The 21,354-nt window shown below is 49.6% G+C and overlaps 1 protein-coding gene across 5 annotated transcripts in view; it reads left to right on the top strand.

Annotated features, from left to right (window-relative positions):
* TJP3 (tight junction protein 3) overlaps positions 1–21,354 on the top strand; it is a 628,414-nt gene that overhangs the window by 320,443 nt on the left and 286,617 nt on the right. The window lies entirely within an intron of this gene.

Genomic DNA, 21,354 nt, shown 5'->3' with positions numbered 1-21,354 from the left:
GCTAACAACCACCACAACAAAAATCTTCGTTCAGATCAGTGCAGACAATAGTTGTGGTTTATAATGTGTAAAAGGGGAAAAGTTGTGTTGTCATAAATTCTACTCTAAACATGTGGCTTTTCCATTTGAATTTAATGCCTCCAGGGTTGGAGCTGTCTTGATTGTGTGGCAAGGACTTCTAAAGGGTAGGGGCAGTTTGACAAAAGGCTCTGGCTCCAAAAGTTTTGACGTGAAATCTGTGGTCGGTCAATTAACCAATGTAATTTTTTTTTCCAGAATTCTGAGACATAGGCCTCAGACTACATACAGATGATCTTTGAAACCCAAGATGATAATTTATTGTCTCAGGCTAAAGTCTTGCAAGATCAGTTGTCCCTGTCATTTATTGATTAAAATGCCAGATGATGGGACATGACCATCTTCTTTTGTTCTACAACCCACTCACTGTTTTCAGTGCAACAGCAATTGCTTCTAAAACGGTCACTCACAGTGGTCACTAGCTATTTTCCCCCATAAAAATAGTTAAACCTTTGTATGTGGCAGTATTTCATTGTTTCTTATTGCAGAATTAATATCTGTCCATAAAGTGTCCCCAAGATGATATGTGGCATGATGAGATAACTGTGTATGTACAGTACAAAACATATTAATAACCAGGCTGTTTTACTTGTTTTGCAGCCTGAAAGAGTTAATTTCTAGGCATGGAAATTACATACATAAACTATTGACCTTTTTCTAACTCCGGGACTCTTAATAGGCTGCCACTGATTAGAGACTGTAAAATATTCAACCTTCTTTGTAAATGTTTAAATATAAAAGAAAAACCCAGGATACTTTATTTTTAGGAATAGGAGGAGAAAGGATCCAGCCGGCACCATCCAGTATATATAATGCTCTTTTATTTTATTTTGGCCGTCATATAAATAGCGACGTTTCGGAGCAATGTGCCCCTTTATCAAGCCATGACAGCCTCAAAGTGCAATAGGTAACAGACATCTTATATAGTACATCATTAATTTCAAATTAGCGAATCATAAAGCCCCAAAGTTCAAGGAGCCACTCATATTCCGCCTAGTCAAATGCGGACCTGATTGGAAACTTGTTCTAAATATAGTGAGCCAATGGACATAGAGCACTCACCAGCGTCATGTCCACGACGGCGTACACACCAAAATAACTCAGCCCCCTCCCGACGTCTTTTCTTCTTCTCTTTTTTTCTTTCTCTTAGATACACCGTTTATTATGTTCCTAATAGCATATGCTTCTGACCACGATTGTGGCTTGAATGTTTATATGTTGATCAATTATTAATAGCAGGAAGCTCGCAGCCATCAGCGCTGTGCCATCACGGCTTTACACACCTCCAGCCCCTGTTTACATCACCATAGCAATACGGCCAACGCCGTTTAGCTATGCAGGGAGACGGAAGGCAAGCTGATTGGTGGGCGGGTCCCACGTGATCGGCTTGCGTAGGCAATGTTTACATCCTGCCATTTTGGAAGCACGCCTCTTTGTGCTTCTACTCCGTCTCCCTGGCAACGCTGTGACGTTGCATCTTGCCTCGGTCTGTCGGCGTTCCCCATCAGGTCCGCTCACCGATGGGTGGATACATCTTCCTGACGTCGGGAGGGGGCTGAGTTATTTTGGTGTGTACGCCGTCGTGGACATGACGCTGGTGAGTGCTCTATGTCCATTGGCTCACTATATTTAGAACAAGTTTCCAATCAGGTCCGCATTTGACTAGGCGGAATATGAGTGGCTCCTTGAACTTTGGGGCTTTATGATTCGCTAATTTGAAATTAATGATGTACTATATAAGATGTCTGTTACCTATTGCACTTTGAGGCTGTCATGGCTTGATAAAGGGGCACATTGCTCCGAAACGTCGCTATTTATATGACGGCCAAAATAAAATAAAAGAGCATTATATATACTGGATGGTGCCGGCTGGATCCTTTCGACTGTTATACTCAGGTGGTATCTGAGTCTGCCGTGGCACATCCACATACGAAATCCTGGGGTTGTGCTTTTCTGCATCGTTTCTACTGTGATTACCTACTGATATTGCACCCCCTCTATTGAGCATCATGGAACCGGTGGACATTGAAGCCCTCACCTTTACCTTCACATCTGAGGCGACTGCTGAGATTGTTTCTGCCTCATCTGCTGAGGTTACCTTCCTTAGTGCTGCTGATGAACGTGGCATAAGAAGACAGTTGGAGAAACTGCAAAAGACCAAAATAGCCTTGGAATTACATGCGGCCACTCTGGCTGAGTATCATAGGCTGGGACGTATTCCTAGAGGCATTCGAGCACATGTGGCCCCCATCATGTTCCCCACAGATTCTGCTTTCTGCCATACATGGACCCTCATATGGAATCGAGCTTCTTTTGATGCCATGACACTAACCATGTCACGTATCCAATTGGAGTTACCCAAATTGGAAAAACAAATTATGGAATTAAAATCTAAATTACAGAATATACTTACGGATGAACAATGGCTTAAATATGAAGATGATTTCTCTAAGTATTGTTTAACAGTACAAACTCAAATAGAGGCTGTCAAACGCCAGAAATTCCAGAGGGACGAGGCAGACTACACCACAGGGTACGTGTACGTTTGGCAACAGCCATATAAACGTTTACCTAAACCACGTCCACCACGTAATCCTAAAGGCAAACCAAAACCTAGCATGCCACCAACTGACCCCAACCTCGGAGGCTCGTCGGATTTTCTCCCGGTCAGCACTCCCGAAGATTCTACGGACAATCAGTCCAGTCAGGACGAACAAGGAGGGGGGGCAGACACAGGCGGCATAAGGGACAGGCTGCGTCAGCGGCCCAGACAGAAGCAAGGCCCGTCCACAACTTAGTTGTTAACATTTCCTCTTATGTACTATCTGAGTCACAACATATGCTATTAAATAAGGGACTTTCCTTTGCTCCTACTCATTGGCCTGACCCTCTGAATCTTGACATAGAACTTCAGCGCTTTTTCAGACGACTTAGGCTGAAACATTATTTTTCTCAACCTAGATTTGTGGCCTCGGCTGGTGGTTCTCAACAGGACGATCCAAGTATGCTACGATTGGGGGATACCTCTCTCAGACTTCCTAGTCGCTTCAGTCCTCCATCATGTCAGGTGATTGACGTTTTCGCAACTACAGTACAAAAAGAGGTAGATGAACTCCTGCGATCTAATCATATGGGTCTTAGGATTCGACATAACCTCACACCAGATGAACGGAGAGCATTGAAAGAACTGTCTGACAACAAGTCTATAACTATAAAGCCCGCGGACAAAGGGGGTGCAGTAGTAGTCTTGGACACTTTGGACTATCTTAATGAGGCAGCCAGACAACTTAATGATGAAACTACCTACACCCGTTTATCAGGTGATCCTATCACAGATATCAAACGGAAAATTGATGCCGTTTTGGATCAAGCAGTTGAGCAACTCATCATTGATGACAAACTTGCTAAATTCCTTCGGATGGAATATCCCAAAACTCCATGTTTATATCTCTGCCCCAAGATCCACAAAAGGCTACAAAATCCACCTGGCCGACCCATTGTGGCTGGCATAGATTCGATTCTATCCCCCATTGCTAAGTATTTGGACTTCCTCTTGAGACCATTTGTTGCGGCACAGAAGTCATACCTTAGGGACACGTCAATGTTCCTAGAGTACATTTCCAACTTAGATGATATACCTGGGGATAGTCTGTTAGTGACGCTCGATGTGGAGAGCCTCTACACCTCCATCCCTCATGATGGGGGTGTGGAGGCGGTCCGACATGCGTTATTTATTGCTTCGGATTTTGATGATAGACAGATCAGGTTCATTATTGATCTATTAACGATTGTACTCACCTGCAACTATTTTGTGTTCAATAACCATTTCTTTCTACAGGTACAAGGAACAGCGATGGGGTCCAATGTGGCCCCGTCCTACGCAAACATATTCATGAATGATTATGAAGAGACTTTTGTCTATAACAATGATTTGTTTAAGAAATATGCCAAATGTTGGCTCAGATACATTGATGATGTGTTTTGCGTGTGGGCGGGGCCGCGTTGGACCCTAGATCAATTTGTGGGGGAGCTACATAGCCAGTGTAAAGCAATTAGACTTACCTCCCACTGTGATATGTATCAAATTAACTTTTTAGATACCATGGTTATGCGTACTGGAGATAGCCTTAGTACTGATTTGTATGTTAAGCCCACGGACAAGAATGCCATCTTGTCCTTTGATAGTTTCCACCCTAAAAATACAATCAAATCGATCCCCAAGTCCCAATTTCAGAGGGTGGGCCGTATAGTGGGTGATGAGGTCAGACGAGAGCAGAGATTCAATGAGATAACACAAAAATTCCTGGATAGACATTATCCTGCTGGCCTGGTTGCAGAGGCACGCAGTTTGGCAACACGTACCCCCCGGGGAGTGAGAGGTGGGACGGGCAACCGCATACCATTTGTGACACAATTTAATGTTTATAGCAATAATATTGCCAGTATAATTAAAAAACATTGGTCTGCTCTTGCCCGGTCCTTTCCTCATATCCCTGAGTTCCACCAACCTCCACTCTTTTCTTATAAACGGGCCCCTACACTTAGGGACAAGCTGACTCATGCTGACATGAGGACGTTGGTACGGCCCCCTGAGGGGTCTCGGAAAGGCATGTACCCTTGCCTGAACTGTGTGCACTGCAGCTCGGTCATTAGGAGTGATGTCTTTATGCATCCTAGATCTGGTAGAAGGTTCAATATTAAGGATGTCTACAACTGTGATTCCAGATACGTTGTCTATATTCTTAAGTGCCCATGTGGCTTATTATATGTGGGAGAGACGACGCAGAAATTTAAAATCAGATTATCTGCTCACAAACATGCGATCCGTGAGCGCCTCGTTGAGCAACCAGTTGCCTGTCACTTTGTTAGAAATAATCATAACGTTAGCCAATTGCGCTGTCAGATTATTGACAGCGTACCATTGTTAAAACGTGGTGGAGATAGACAAAGACAGCTGTTGCTCCGCGAGGCGTACTGGATACGTACCCTTGATACTATTGAACCACGTGGTTTGAACAGAGAATATGATCTGACACCGTTTATTTAATTTATGTCTTTCTCTGTTTTTATCTTTCTTTTTATCTTCCTTTTTATATTTATATTTACTTTATTTTGACTTCTCCCTATTTTTCTTTTTTTCTTTCTCTTAGATACACCGTTTATTATGTTCCTAATAGCATATGCTTCTGACCACGATTGTGGCTTGAATGTTTATATGTTGATCAATTATTAATAGCAGGAAGCTCGCAGCCATCAGCGCTGTGCCATCACGGCTTTACACACCTCCAGCCCCTGTTTACATCACCATAGCAATACGGCCAACGCCGTTTAGCTATGCAGGGAGACGGAAGGCAAGCTGATTGGTGGGCGGGTCCCACGTGATCGGCTTGCGTAGGCAATGTTTACATCCTGCCATTTTGGAAGCACGCCTCTTTGTGCTTCTACTCCGTCTCCCTGGCAACGCTGTGACGTTGCATCTTGCCTCGGTCTGTCGGCGTTCCCCATCAGGTCCGCTCACCGATGGGTGGATACATCTTCCTGACGTCGGGAGGGGGCTGAGTTATTTTGGTGTGTACGCCGTCGTGGACATGACGCTGGTGAGTGCTCTATGTCCATTGGCTCACTATATTTAGAACAAGTTTCCAATCAGGTCCGCATTTGACTAGGCGGAATATGAGTGGCTCCTTGAACTTTGGGGCTTTATGATTCGCTAATTTGAAATTAATGATGTACTATATAAGATGTCTGTTACCTATTGCACTTTGAGGCTGTCATGGCTTGATAAAGGGGCACATTGCTCCGAAACGTCGCTATTTATATGACGGCCAAAATAAAATAAAAGAGCATTATATATACTGGATGGTGCCGGCTGGATCCTTTCGACTGTTATACTCAGGTGGTATCTGAGTCTGCCATGGCACATCCACATACGAAATCCTGGGGTTGTGCTTTTCTGCATCGTTTCTACTAGGAATAGGAGGATGAATATAATGGTTTATCTTGTTAGTTTTTCACCTCAGGTTCACTTTTAGTTTTGATACTCTTTAAACACAGAATAATTCATAATTTTTATTTCTCTCATCGTCCTCCAGGATGGCTTCCTCCTGATAGAAGACTGATCCACCCCTGAAGGAAAACGGGCAATAATTAAACGATTTAGGCCCGGCCCATATAAGCTTCCCCTCCTCCATAGCAAACCAGTTTTTTGACCGTTTCCCTACACACTGGGTTACAGGCAGTTAGGGACGCTGATGATGGGGAAGCCTGTATGGTACCTGTCTTTACCTAGAGTGTTCATTGTAGGTATTATATATTCAGCAGCAGGGGAACTATCTGGTAAGGTGTTCTGGGCAGCCGAGGGAAGGTAAGGTGCTTTTACCTATTGGCCGTTTACTCTCCAGGTGCTCTCTGGGGCTGAAGGAGAGCCTTGCAGCCACCGCCCCCTTTCTATGTGTGTGTGTGAAATATTGTATGAGCTGGCTAAGGGTTGCTTCTGGTTAAGTATTTGATCTGGACCTTCCAGTCCAGATCTGAACCTATTCAGTGGGGAAACCTTGCTAGACTCCCTAACATGGTTTCTGGTATAGTGTGCATCTTACTGGGCAGCCTTGATGTTATATCTGCCACTTGCAAGCATTATTTTACTTATATGCCAGCATGGTACCCGCCTTGCAGCGCTAGGCGCAAGTTGTAGGCTGCTTGTTCATGGCGTCTTCCGCATTATGCGGAGGACCATGTGTCAGGTGATCTCATGCTTCTGCTTCCTCCCCGGCATGATGCGGCTATTGTGAATTGGAGGGGCGAACCGCCAATAGGAAGGGGGTGGTCCACCTCCATGTGGCTTACGGCAGCTTCCGCAGTGCAGAAGACTGATTGCAGGGTGGGGGGTGGAGCAGAGTTGACTGACAGCGGTCTCAGCCGGACAGTGATGTTATTGGAATCCACTTAGCGGGGACTGGGCAGCAGATGTTACAGAGCTGACTAATGTCAGCAGAGGAGGCAGTGCCAACCCAGAGGTGCTTCTTTTAAAGCCCCAATGACAGACACACATGAGCTGACTGGACAGCATGGAGCAGGCTCATGCTGTGCCTGAAGCTAAGCAGGCTGTGGATGCACCCTGAGCAGGCTGTGAATGCTCAACAGGTACTGTGACTCCTCTACTTATCCCTCATACTGTATTAGTATAGGTAGTTTCTTATTAGTCTGGTTTCTTTGTTTTACAGGCTGCCAAGCATACTGAAAAGTCCAATAAGCAGGGGCAAATCCAGGATTTCCAAGGGGGGGGGGTTCCTGAAAGTGGCGTGTGGGCGTGGCCAAAATATGGTGTGGGTGGAGCCAAATACTAGCAGTTTCTAGGCTAAATTGCACCCAGGGTGAGGGCGTAAAATGCGCCCCCAACGTGGAGACAGGTATAGGTGCCCGCAGTATAGGTAGCCAGCTATAGGTCCCCCCCAGTATAGGTAGCCCATATAGTTGCCCCCAGTATAGGTTAGATAGGTATATGCCCCCCAGTATAGATTAGATAGGTATATGTCCCCCAGTATAGGTTAGATAGGTATATGCCCCCCAGTATAGGTTAGATAGGTATATGCCCCCCAGTATAGGTTTGATAGGGATATGCCCCCCAGTATAGGTTAGATAGGGCTATGCCCCCCAGTATAGGTTAGATAGGTATATGCCCCCCAGTATAGGTTAGATAGGTATATGCCCCCCAGTATAGGTTAGATAGGTATATGCCCCCCAGTATAGGTTTGATAGGGATATGCCCCCCAGTATAGGTTTGATAGGGATATGCCCCCCAGTATAGCTTAGATAGGAATATGCCCCCCAGTATAGGTTAGATAGGTATATGCCCCCCAGTATAGGTTAGATAGGTATATGCCCCCCAGTATAGGTTAGATAGGTATATGCCCCCCAGTATAGGTTACATAGGTATATGCCCCCCAGTATAGATTAGATAGGTATATGTCCCCCAGTATAGGTTAGATAGGTATATGCCCCCCAGTATAGGTTAGATAGGTATATGCCCCCCAGTATAGATAGGTATATGCCCCCCAGTATAGGTTAGATAGGTATATGCCCCCCAGGATAGATTAGATAGGTATATGCCCCCCAGTATAAGATAGGTGAAGGAAGGTGCCCGCCCCCTGTGTGGGGAGAAGATTGCCTGGGGGAGAAGACAGAATAAAATGATGGAGGCGCCAGCCGCGCTAATAAGGGATGCGGGAACCGGCTTTATTCCTCGCTCCCTCCCTCTGAATGCCCCCACCTGCGGTGAATGTGTGCCGGCTCCCCCATGAGTGTGTGCGCAGCGGAGCGGTAGGTCCTCTTACCGCAGATCAGGGGCACCAGCAACTGGAGTCTCATGCTTCCTGTGACGTCATGGTAAACAGGAAGCATGAGACTCCAGTTGCTGGTGCGCCTGATCTGCGGTAAGAGGACCTACCGCTCCGCTGCGCACACACTCATGGGGGAGCCGGGCACACATTCACTGCAGGTGAGGGGCATTCAGAGGGAGGGAGGGAGGGAGGGAGGAATAAAGCTCCCGCATCCCTTATTAGCGCGGCTGGCGCCTCCATCATTTTCTTCTGTCTTCTCTCCCCAGCCGGCCGGGCCATGCGGCAGCCCCACTTCCGGTCCCGGTGCAGGGGGTTGTTCTAGACACTCAGAACAACCCCCTCCGTGCGCCACTGATAAGTGCAGATGTAATGTTAAATTACCATCGGGGTATAATAGGTCCCAATGTGTAAAGTGTTTAGCTAAGCAGGCGCAACCTTCACCTGCACCTCTTGATACAAATGCCACAAATAGAGCTATGGTTAGACCTTATGAAAACTGAATTATCTACCACTTTTGCTGCTCTAAGTTCTGCTTTTCCTGCTCTCCAGCACAGCCTGTGTCTGAACCTCAAGTTTCGCAGCAGCAGCCCCGTATTAGGGACATTCAGATTAATCCTGATGTCGGTGATACCTGCTTCCCAAAGTATGCAGGCCCAAGTTCAATCACTTGGTCATTTGACCCTGCACTGTTTTCAGTCACAATCTCAGATCAGAATCAGAATCTTTATTATCGGCAAACATGACTGGGTCGTGCCTGGAATTGGGCTTGGCACGTACAGGGTACTGATACAGGACAAATCAAGCAGTCAGAAAGGAACACAACATTATACCAGATGCAGAGAGAGACAATGTAGCATAAGTTACAACACAAAAACACCCAAAAACAACCAAAAAAAGTCAGCTTGAGCTAGAGCGATGTCTATCTGTGTAGAGTGCCTCAGTGACGGCATGGTGTTGTGGTGTGGGGATGGTCAGTTACGTGGAGAGAGTTCAGAAGGTTGACAGCCGAGGGAAAGAAACTGTTTTTATGCCTTGAGGTCTTAGTGAAGATTGACCGGAACCGGAGTCTCCGGCTCGAGGGGAGCTGACTAAAGAAGCGATGGCCTGGGTGTGAGGGGTCGTTGGTGATCTTTAATGCTCTGGAGTACAGCCTGGAATGATAAAGGAGGTCCAGAGAGGGAAGGGATCTCCCGATGATCCTCTCCGCTGATTTGATGACCCTCTGCAGTTTGAGTCTGTCGCTGGCAGAGGAGCTGGCGTACCAAACCAGGATGGAAGAGCATAGGCAAGATTCGATTGTAGCGGAGTAAAAGTTTGTCAGAAGTTTTTGGGCCATACCAAACTTTTTTTAGTTGGCGGAGAAAGAAAAGTCTCTGTTGGGCTTTCCTCTGTGTGGAGGCAGTGTTGGCCTTCCACTTCAGGTCATTAGAGATGGTTGTGCCCAGAAGGACGCTGGGGACTCTTTCCACCTCCTTGCCATCGATGCAGATTGAGGGCGGGGTGGGTCGCATCTCCTGAAATCAACAATCATCTCCACAGTTTTCGCTGTGTTTAGGACCAATCCGTTCTCTCTTCACCAGTGACAGACACCTTCAACCTGGTAGCAGTACTCTTTCTCATCATTATTGGTGATGAGACCGACAATGGTCGTGTCGTCAGCGAATTTGATTACTTTTACAGAGTCTGACGTGGATTTGCAGTTGTTCGTATACAGAGAGAACAGAAACGGCGACAGGACCCAGCCTTGTGGGGCTCCTGTGTTGGTGATCCTAGGTTGTGAGGAGATAGTGCCCAGCCTAACAACCTGGGACCTGTTGATGAGGAAGTCCTTGATCCACAGGCGTAGGGTCAGGGTGGGGTGGACTCCTATTGCGGCAAGATTGTCTTGCAGTATTTTGGGGCTGATGGTATTGAATGCTGAGCTGAAGTCCAGTAGGAGGATCCTGGCGTAGGAGTCTGGTCTGTCCAGGTGATCATAGACGAGCTCCAAGCAGATGTTAATGGCATCATCAGTGGACCTGTTTGCTCTGTACGCGAACTGGTGGGGATCTAGCAGTCCCTCTGTGGAGTGCTTAAGGAGGGGGAGCACCATGCTTTCAAAAGCTTTCATGATCACTGATGTAAGTGCCACGGGCCTGAAGTTGTTGAGGTCAAGGATTCCCTACTTTTTGGGGACAGGGATAATGGTGGACCTCTTGAAGCACGCGGGTACTTTGCCTCCCTGGAGGGACCTCGTGAAGATGGAAGCAGTGGTGCTCAGCAGAGCTCGAATATTCGAGTAGCTCGAATATTCGAGCTCTTTTTCAGCTATTCGAGCTCGGTATTCGAGCTCCGAATAGCTGGAGCTATTCGAATGGGCTATCCGAGTACACTCGAATAGCCCATTCACTATTCGAGCTATTCGAGCAACTCGGCGCTATTCGAGCTCGGTACCGAGCTCGAATAGCGTCATAGCCCAGATTGATGTCCTTAGAGCCAATCAGAGGGCTCCCAGGCCCTCTGACGGCAGCCAATCACAGAGGGGGACCCTGGCCAGCCCCTACCCTATAAATAGCGGCCGCCATGTTCCGTTTCTCCATGCTTGCCTGAGACTTGTACAGAGAGAGAGTTGCTCCTTTGTGCTTTGGCTTAGCAAGTGCTCTATTGTGATCATTTACCTAGCGTTTTTGCTCACCTACACCTGCCATATACACCTATATTGTTGTTAGTTAGATAGACATTGTATTTTAGTTAGTAGCTTGTGTGTTACATTAGAGACAGGCAGCTGCTGCAAGCTTACAGGTTTAGGCCTCAGGGGGGCCTTGCCTCTGTGGGCAGCTGTCCTCTGTTTATTTCTCTCATCTATACCAGTATTTCTGCTGTCCTTTACTAATAGTATTGTAGTTATACTGTACTTGGAGTAGGACACTCACTGACTGTCACTGTTTATAGGCTACTAGCTAGCTCCTGCGTGTGTGCACTCACTCACTGTCTGTGTGTACACACACTCTATTTCCTTCTGATTACTGATAGATTATTGTTAGTTGTACTTACTTACTACTTACTCTTACTGTACCCGTAGGGACACTCACTGTCACTGTTCATATAGGCTACTAGCTCCTGCGTGTGCGCACTGCACTCACTGTCTGAGTGTACACACACAACACACACTCTATTTCCTTCTGATCGCTGATTGATTATCGTAATTAGTTAGTTCTACTTACTGTTACTACTTACTCTTACTGTACTAGGAGTCTAGGACACTCAGTCACTGTGTTCATAGGCTACTAGCTCCTGCGTGCGTGCACTCACTGTCTGAGTGTACACACACCCACACTCCATTTCCTTCTGATCGCTGATTGATTATTGTAATTAGTTAGTTCTACTTACTGTTACTACTTACTCTTACTGTACTAGGAGTCTAGGACACTCAGTCACTGTGTTCATAGGCTACTAGCTCCTGCGTGCGTGCACTCACTGTCTGAGTGTACACACACCCACACTCCATTTCCTTCTGATCGCTGATTGATTATTGTAATTAGTTAGTTCTACTTACTGTTACTACTTACTCTTACTGTACTAGGAGTCTAGGACACTCAGTCACTGTGTTCATAGGCTACTAGCTCCTGCGTGCATGCACTCACTGTCTGAGTGTACACACACCCACACTCCATTTCCTTCTGATCGCTGATTGATTATTGTAATTAGTTAGTTCTACTTACTGTTACTACTTACTCTTACTGTACTAGGAGTCTAGGACACTCAGTCACTGTGTTCATAGGCTACTAGCTCCTGCGTGCGTGCACTCACTGTCTGAGTGTACACACACTAAATTTACTTGTGATTACTACTGATTATTGTAACTGCTAGTTGTACTTCCTGACTGTTACTACTTACTTACTGTACTAGGGGACACTCACTCAGTCACCTCACCAACCAACCCACTCCATTAAAGTACCCCACTTTTCACCCGCCCTTTTACAAAACTTTTTTCTATACGCCCAAAACATTTAAGATGTCTGGAAGTGGCAGCCAGCGCGGTTTGGGCAAGGGGAAGGGCAGCAAGGGAATCAGGAGGAGAGGGAGCAGCATTGTGGCAAGCCGCGGCCGCGGGCGCGCCACCATGCACAGTTCCGCAGCAGCAGCAGCAGCGTCAGTGGCTAACATTCCTCCCATAGCCACTGGCCGTGGACGCCTTGGGCGCCGCCCAGCAGGAGCATCTGCAACTCACGCTGCAGAGACACAGCAGCAGCAGCGTGTAGCACCTGCTCCCATTTTCCTCCAGCCGGGTCGGAAACGTCCCATTGAGGAAAAGGATGCAGACACTGTGGTGCAACTCATGACGGAGGATGAGCAGCCCGCCATCAGCTCTGCATCCGAGGCCTCCACCCTCACCACCACCACCACCCCTGTTCGCAGCAGCCGCCCAGCAGGGTCTGGGGAGGAGGCCAGTTCACCGTCACTCGCCGACCTGTCATTCAGCAGTCTTTTGACCCCAGGCATCATGAGTAAATTGTCTGCTGTTGTTGGCGATCTTGAGGAGGAGATGCTGATGGGCACTTTGGGGGATGAGGGATTGGACAGCAAGACTGTGGCGACAGTCAAGCAGCCCATCCATGCATCAGGAGAGGAGTTTGGGGGGTCCTCATCCCAGCAGGACATGTTTCAGGAGGGGGAGGATGATGATGACCCGGTGACAGACAGAGACTGGGTGCCACCACCTCCAGGGGATGTCGTCCTCAGCAGCTCTGAGGAGGAGGAGGAGGATGCGCTTGTGGGCCTTGCAAGGAGGCGCATCATTGCAAGCATTGGCAGCGTCCCACAGCCTGCTGGTGTCTCAGGCTCAGCAGCAGCAGCAGCAGCATCAGCCAGTACCACCCCCAGCCGCACCCAAGCCCCCCCCCCAACCACCACAGGGAGACAGGCAGCAGCGCTTCCATGCCGTAGGGGGAAGTTTCTGTCACCAATCTGGCGGTTTTTCACCATGCCCACTGTGTACAGCAAGTACGCCACTTGCAACCACTGTCAGCGGAAGTTGAGCAGAGGTGCAGACCCCTTAAAGTTCAGCACCAGCTCGCTCATCAACCACCTTGCGGCTAAACATTTCCACCAGCATGAGGAGTTCCAGAGGCTGAAGGCATCTGCTGCTGGCAGTGGCACCACACCCATCACTGCACAGCCTTCAGCAGCAGCAGCAGCAACAGCAGCCACCCGCCCTCCTGCTCCTCCAGCAGCACCAGCAGGAGTGCGGAAACGCACTGCTCCTCCCCCCTCTGCAACTCCTGCCGCCGACACTGAGGCCTGTTCTGGCAGCCAGTCCTCAGTGGCCTCCTCTGCTGTGTCTGCTGATTCCCGTGTCAGCAAAAGGCCACGCCAGAGCCTTTTGAGCGAGTCCTTCCAGGGGGTGGTTAGGGCTCTGCCTCCCAGCAGCCGTCGCGTGCGGCAGCTGAACGGCTTGCTGGCACGGGCCATGTGCTCCCAACTCCTGCCATACACGCTCGTGCAGGAGGGGAGCGACATTCGTGCGCTGCTTGCTTGCGCAGCCCCAGACTGGCAGCTCCCCAGCAGACACTTCTTTGCCCGCAAGGCCATTCCTGCACTGCACCGCTTTGTGATGGCCAATGTGGAGCGAGGGCTGGAGCACGCGGTTGGTGAAAGGGTCCACGTCACCATGGACTCCTGGAGCAGCCGCTTCGGGACAGGCCGCTACCTGTCCTTCACTGTCCACTGGGTCAGCTTGGTGGAAGGGGGTGAGGATGGGAGAGCAGCAGCGGGCACAGCAGCAGCAGCAACACAGTGGGTGGTGCCACCCCGCAGGCTCAGGGGAACTGCAGCAGGTTCCTCCGATCCTCTGCCATCCTCCGGCACACCTGGCCAAACCCCCCGCCTCAGCAGCAGCGTGAAGGCCCGCCACTGCCAAGCGCTGCTGCACTTGGTCAGCCTTGGGAAGACCAAGCTGACGGCAACCCATGTGTTGGCCAAACTCCAGGAGCAGGAGAGGATTTGGCTGACCCCCAGAGGCCTCAGAGTCGGAGAGGTGGTGGCCGACAATGGGGCCAATCTGGTTGCCGCAATAGACAGGGGAAACCTGACCCACATCCCCTGTCTTGCCCACGTGCTGAACCTGGTGGTGCAGAAGTTCCTGCGCACCTACCAGGGGATGGGCGAACTGCTGGAAACGGCAAGGAATGTTGTGCGTCACTTCCGGCGCTCGGCTGCAGCCTGTGCGAGCCTGGAAGACGTGCAAAAGGAGCTGGATCTGCCACGCCATCGGCTGATCCTTGACGTTCCGACTCGCTGGAACTCCACCCTGGCGATGTTGGAGCGTCTGGTTGAACAGAGGCGCGCTGTCAAACAGTACCTTGCCCTGGCCACTGTTTCCGCAGCTCAGAGAAGGGACAAGACCAGCAACTTCCCGTCCATCGTCCCCGATGATGACTGGAGGCACATGCAGCAGGTGTGCTTAGTGCTGGCTCCCTTCCTGCAGGCCACAAACATGGTGAGCAGGGACCATGCTATGGTCTGCGAGTGGGTGCCCCTGGTTTCTCTGCTGAACAGGGCCCTCGATGCTTTGCTGGAACAGGGAGCGGCAGCCTTGGACCAGCAGGAGCGGCAACCAGCTGCGCAGTCCACCTCTGAGGGGGAGGAGGAGGAGGACTTGGTGGAGGTCCCTGACCTGGCTGCTGATGAGGGGGATCAGCACAGCGCAGCTGAGTTGGTGCGGGGGTGGAGAGAGGATGAGGCGGCAGAGGAGGAGGATAAGGACAGCACTGACGTCGATGTGCCAGCAGACGTGGCCCGCCTCTTCCCAATGGCAGCGCACATGCTGACGTGCCTGCGCAGGGACCCCAGGGTGATCCAGATGAAGCAGAGGGAGGACATCTGGATCAGCATGATGTTGGACCCACGCCTCAAGGGGAAGTTGAGCCAGTTCCTGCCGCCTGCAGGAGGAGACCCAGCGCAACAAATAAGGAGCTTGCAGCAGGCCCTTGTTGAGCGCTTGGAGGAAGCCTTCCCCCAGCCTTCCACCCCCACTGTCCAGCAGCCAGCACAGAGGCAGCAGCAGGTGCCTGCATCCAGCAGCAGCAAGCGCCCCACAGACCTGCTGTCTCTCAGCCACGAGCTCTACAGGACTGTAGAGGCTCCGGCAGCAGTGACTAGAGAGGAGATGCATGCAGCAGCATCCTCCTCCGGTCACAGCCAGCGCCTGACCCGCATGGTGGCTGACTACATGGGGTCGTACAGCGGGCTTGACAGCGATGCCCCTGTTGATCCCATGGAGTATTGGGTCAAGCGCATGGAGATCTGGAGCGAGCTGGCGCAGTACGCCCTGGAAGTGCTGTCCTGCCCCCCTTCCAGCGTGCTGTCCGAGCGCTGCTTCAGTGCAGCTGGTGGCGTGGTCACCGAGAAACGCTCACGTCTGTCTCACAAGTCTGTGGACAGACTGACGTTTCTCAAGATGAACCAGGCGTGGGTGGAAGGCGAGTTCCTGGCCCCTGTTGTCGGCGAGAGGGGGACATGAACTGGCTGCCGGAACCATCGTTAATGTGCCTTACCACCCTTCACCACCTCCTGGCTCCTGCTCACTAAGCCAGCCTGGTTCACTTTGACTATTACGTCGCCTGCAGCCACACATTTTACACCTACAGTGGGCTGCTGTGTACTGCCCTTCTGCTGTCTGTCTGTGTTTCCCACTGCCAGGGTACACAGAATTACCTTCTTCTGCTGCCACTCTGCCACCAGCTATTACGTCAAACAATAGCTATATTGGTTGCAAAACCAAAAACCAAAAAACCATAAAAAAAAAAAAAGGTTTAATTTTTCTGAGGTGCCCGGGTTGAAAACTGTGTTGTCCCAGTTGTGTATTGGACACAATGTGGGCTGCACGACCGCTGTCTGGGACCTCCTGTTGTGTTTATTTACAGCCCTGGTATCACCGCTAGGTACCAGGGCTATTATGTCACGCTGCCTACCTGCTGCCACACTCACACTGCTCCTCCATACCTCCTCCTGCTGCTGCTGCTGCTGTCTGTCTGTGTTTCCCACTGCCAGGGTACACAGATGATTTACCTTCTGCTGCCACTCTGCCACCAGCTATTACGTCAAACAATAGCTGCTCGCCTACTCCTCCATTCCTCCTCCTGCTGCTGCTGTCTGTCTGTGTTTCCCACTGCCAGGGTACACAGATGATTTACCTTCTGCTGCCACTCTGCCACCAGCTATTACGTCAAACAATAGCTGCTCGCCTACTCCTCCATTCCTCCTCCTGCTGCTGCTGTCTGTCTGTGTTTCCCACTGCCAGGGTACACAGAATTAACTTCTGCTGCCACTCTGCCACCAGCTATTACGTCAAACAATAGCTATATTGGTTGCAAAACCAAAACCAAACAAACCATTAAAAAAAAAAAAAGGTTTAATTTTTCTGAGGTGCCCGGGTTGAAAACTGTGTTGTCCCAGTTGTGTATTGGACACAATGTGGGCTGCACGACCGCTGTCTGGGACCTCCTGTTGTGTTTATTTACAGCCCTGGTATCACCGCTAGGTACCAGGGCTATTATGTCACGCTGCCTACCTGCTGCCACACTCACACTGCTCCTCCATACCTCCTCCTGCTGCTGCTGCTGCTGTCTGTCTGTGTTTCCCACTGCCAGGGTACACAGATGATTTACCTTCTGCTGCCACTCTGCCACCAGCTATTACGTCAAACAATAGCTGCTCGCCTACTCCTCCATTCCTCCTCCTGCTGCTGCTGTCTGTCTGTGTTTCCCACTGCCAGGGTACACAGATGATTTACCTTCTGCTGCCACTCTGCCACCAGCTATTACGTCAAACAATAGCTGCTCGCCTACTCCTCCATTCCTCCTCCTGCTGCTGCTGTCTGTCTGTGTTTCCCACTGCCAGGGTACACAGAATTAACTTCTGCTGCCACTCTGCCACCAGCTATTACGTCAAACAATAGCTATATTGGTTGCAAAACCAAAACCAAACAAACCATTAAAAAAAAAAAAAGGTTTAATTTTTCTGAGGTGCCCGGGTTGAAAACTGTGTTGTCCCAGTTGTGTATTGGACACAATGTGGGCTGCACGACCGCTGTCTGGGACCTCCTGTTGTGTTTATTTACAGCCCTGGTATCACCGCTAGGTACCAGGGCTATTATGTCACGCTGCCTACCTGCTGCCACACTCACACTGCTCCTCCATACCTCCTCCTGCTGCTGCTGCTGCTGCTGCTGCTGCTGTCTGTCTGTGTTTCCCACTGCCAGGGTACACAGATGATTTACCTTCTGCTGCCACTCTGCCACCAGCTATTACGTCAAACAATAGCTGCTCGCCTACTCCTCCATTCCTCCTCCTGCTGCTGCTGTCTGTCTGTGTTTCCCACTGCCAGGGTACACAGATGATTTACCTTCTGCTGCCACTCTGCCACCAGCTATTACGTCAAACAATAGCTGCTCGCCTACTCCTCCATTCCTCCTCCTGCTGCTGCTGTCTGTCTGTGTTTCCCACTGCCAGGGTACACAGAATTACCTTCTGCTGCCACTCTGCCACCAGCTATTACGTCAAACAATAGCTATATTGGTTGCAAAACCAAAACCAAACAAACCATTAAAAAAAAAAAAAAGGTTTAATTTTTCTGAGGTGCCCGGGTTGAAAACTGTGTTGTCCCAGTTGTGTATTGGACACAATGAGGGCTGCACGACCGCTGTCTGGGACCTCCTGTTGTGTTTATTTACAGCCCTGGTATCACCGCTAGGTACCAGGGCTATTATGTCACGGCGAGCTGCCTGCCTCATTGACTGCCTGCTGCCACACACTCATCCTCCTCCTCCTGCTGCTGAATTTACCTCCTGCTGTCTTTGTGTTTCCACTGCCAGGGAGCACATACAATGGCGCTTCCAACATGCGTGCGCCCACCAGCTATTTGTTACGCTCAAAAATAGCTGCATTTCTTTAAAAAAAATAATTGAAAAGAGAAAAGAAGAAGAAGAAGAAGAAGAAGAAGAAGAAGAAGGAGAAGGAGAAGAAGAAGGAGAAGAAGAAGGAGAAGGAGAAGGAGAAGGAGAAGGAGAAGGAGAAGGAGAAGGAGAAGGAGAAGGAGAAGGAGAAGGAGAAGGAGAAGGAGAAGGAGAAGGAGAAGGAGAAGGAGAAGGAGAAGGAGAAGGAGAAGGAGAAGGAGAAGGAGAAGAAGATGGAGAAGATGAAGAAGATGAAGAAGATGAAGAAGATGAAGAAGATGAAGAAGAAGAAGAAGAAGACTCTTTCCACATTTTTTTTTTTTTTTTTTTTTAAAGGAACATCCCCACATAATCACTTGCTGTTGTTACTTGGAAAAAAAGAGGTTTCTTGCATCATTCACCCTCAAAACAAGTGTTGGAAGCTATTTAAGGCCAATTCGAATAGTCAGCTCGAATAGTTAGCTCGAATACCGACTCGAATAGTGAGCTCGAAGTCCGAGGTCGAATCGAATAGTAAAAATTATTCGACTCGAATATTCGACTGACCTCGAATAATTTACTATTCGAATTCGACCAAACTCGAATTTTAAAAAGGGGTATTTGAGCATCACTAGATGGAAGAGAGGGTTGGAGCAAGCTGACGAGCGCAAGTTTTCAGGCAGGCTGGTGACATTCCATCCGGACCAGAGGCTTTCCTAGCATTTAGCCTTAGCAAGTGTTTCAGTACATCCGCCTCCCTCACTGACGGTGGGGGCGGGTTCGGGCCCAGGGCGTCAAAGTCAGAGGATTGTGCAGGCGGCTGTGGGAGTCCTGCAGGTGTTGACTGGTTCTCGAATCTGCAGTAGAAGTGGCTGAGACTCTCTGCCAGCTCTGTGCTGGGTGTAGCATGCTGAGGGGGAGGCTTGTAGTTGGTGGCAGCCTTAAGCCCTTTCCACACAGCTCGTGAGTCGTTTGAGGAGAGGTTCTGTTCCAGTTTTTCCGCATAGCACTTCTTTGCGGACCTCAGTTCCCTGTTTAGGTCGTTTCTTGCCCTCTTGTAGTCCTCCTGGTTGCCAGACTTGTGTGCAGCTTCTTTGCTGCGTCGCAGTTGTCGAAGCCTTTTTGAGAACCACGGTTTATCGTTTGGATATAGTTTGAAGGATTTTGTAGGGATGCAGGAGTTCTCGCAGAAGCCAATGTACGAGGATACATTGTCTGCCCACTCATCCAGGTTAGGCGATTCCAGAGCCTTACAGTCTGTGCAGTCAAATCAGGCCTGAAGTTGTAGTTTAGCCTCACTTGACCACACTTTGAAGGATTTGGTGACAGGTTTTAAGGTTTCCAGGGGCCTTTTGTAAGTCTGTATCAGGTGGATGATGCAGTGGTCAGATGAGCCTAGTGCTGCCCACGGTGTCGCTTTTATGCATCTTTCAGGACCGTGTAGCAATGGTCGAGGGTGTTGGCATTCCTGGTGGGGCAGGTGATGTGCTGATGGAAGCGGGGCAGCTCAATACGGAGGTTGGCCTTGTTGAAATCCCCCAAGATGATGAACATCGAGTCCGGGAGGGCCGTCTCCCACTGCATGATGGTATCACTGAGATCACGCAGGGCAGCATTTACCTCTGCATCAGAAGGGATATACACACCCACGAGGACGTAGGAAGAGAACTCCCTGGGCGAGTAGATTGGCCTGCAATTGATGAGGAGGAGTTCAAGTTCTGGTGTGCATTTCTTGGCCTGTACGGAGGTGTTTGGGCACCAGACAGAGCTGATCTAGAAGCAGATGCCACCCCTTTTCTTTTTACCAGAGAGGGTGCTATAACGGTCTGCTCGGATGAGGCTGAAACCTGGGAGCTGGAGGGCACTCTCAGGGATGTCGTCATGAAGCCACGTTTCGGTAAAGCAAAAGACTGGGGTGTTACCGAGTTCCCTCTTGTCGCTGAGGAGTCTCAGTTCATATAGCTTGTTAGGGAGGGAGCAGACGTTTGCTAGGAGGACCGCGGGGATGGATGACCGCAGGCCTCTCCTCTTTAGCCTCGCCCGAACACCTGATCAACAGCCCCTGCGGCGCTGGTTGGTGCGAGGCCAGGACGTAGAAGCGGTGATTTCTTGGACATGGTTCCAAACAGAGTTGGTCAGGAGCCTGTCCTCCGGGTGAAGGGCTGAGATATGTTCCCCTTTGAGTAGCTGTGCTCTGGAGTAGGAGGTACAAGGGGGGTAGAGTAGCGTTGGAGGCATGGATGGTAACCCAGCACTGTGCGAGATGGAATGTACACCAGTAATAGTGATAGTACTAGTGCGCACAGAAGTGCGCTAACAGGCCGTCTGTAGTGTGACATAGATGTAAAAACAACATGTGCAATACAGTCCATCCGCCGTGTGACACATGTAAGAGGCATGTGCAATAACAGTCTATTGGCAGTGTGACACGGGTGTAAGAGGCGTGTGCAATAAGTCTATCAGCAGTGTGACTCAGATGTAAAGGGCCTGTGCAATAAACAGTCCATCAGCAGTGTGACACAGATGCCAAAGCATGTGCAATAACAGTCCATCCGCAGTGTGACACAGATGCAAAAGCATGTGCAATAACAGCCCATCCGCTAAGGGGCGAGTGCAAAAGCCAGCCAGCATCTTTGGTCCCAGTGTCCCCCCCCCCCCCAGCCAACTTGTGACAGGGACCCCCAAATACCCAGACAAGGCTCAGGCCTTGTTAGACTCAGTGACTACTATACTATCTCAGAATGTGATCCCGAGGGTACCAGTAGAGGACAACTTCAAAGGGTTCTACTCAAAGGTCTTCATAATCATGAAACCTTCAGGGACTTTTCGGATGATTTTAAATCTGAAACCTCTAAACCCTTACATTGTGGAGAAACATTTTCGGATGATAAGAATCGCCTCTGTTCGAAATCTGATATGGCCTGGCACCTTTATGGCGGCTATCGAGTTAGAAGACGTGTACCTACATCCTTGGTATCAAAAGTATCTAAGATTCGCAGTCAGGTTCTGCGACAGCATATGCAA

The sequence above is a fragment of the Hyperolius riggenbachi genome, chromosome 1 (genome assembly GCF_040937935.1).
Source record: "Hyperolius riggenbachi isolate aHypRig1 chromosome 1, aHypRig1.pri, whole genome shotgun sequence".
Taxonomy (NCBI): Eukaryota; Metazoa; Chordata; class Amphibia; order Anura; family Hyperoliidae; genus Hyperolius; species Hyperolius riggenbachi.
Note: the sequence above shows the minus strand (reverse complement) of the source record. Positions and strands in the feature narration are given on the sequence as shown.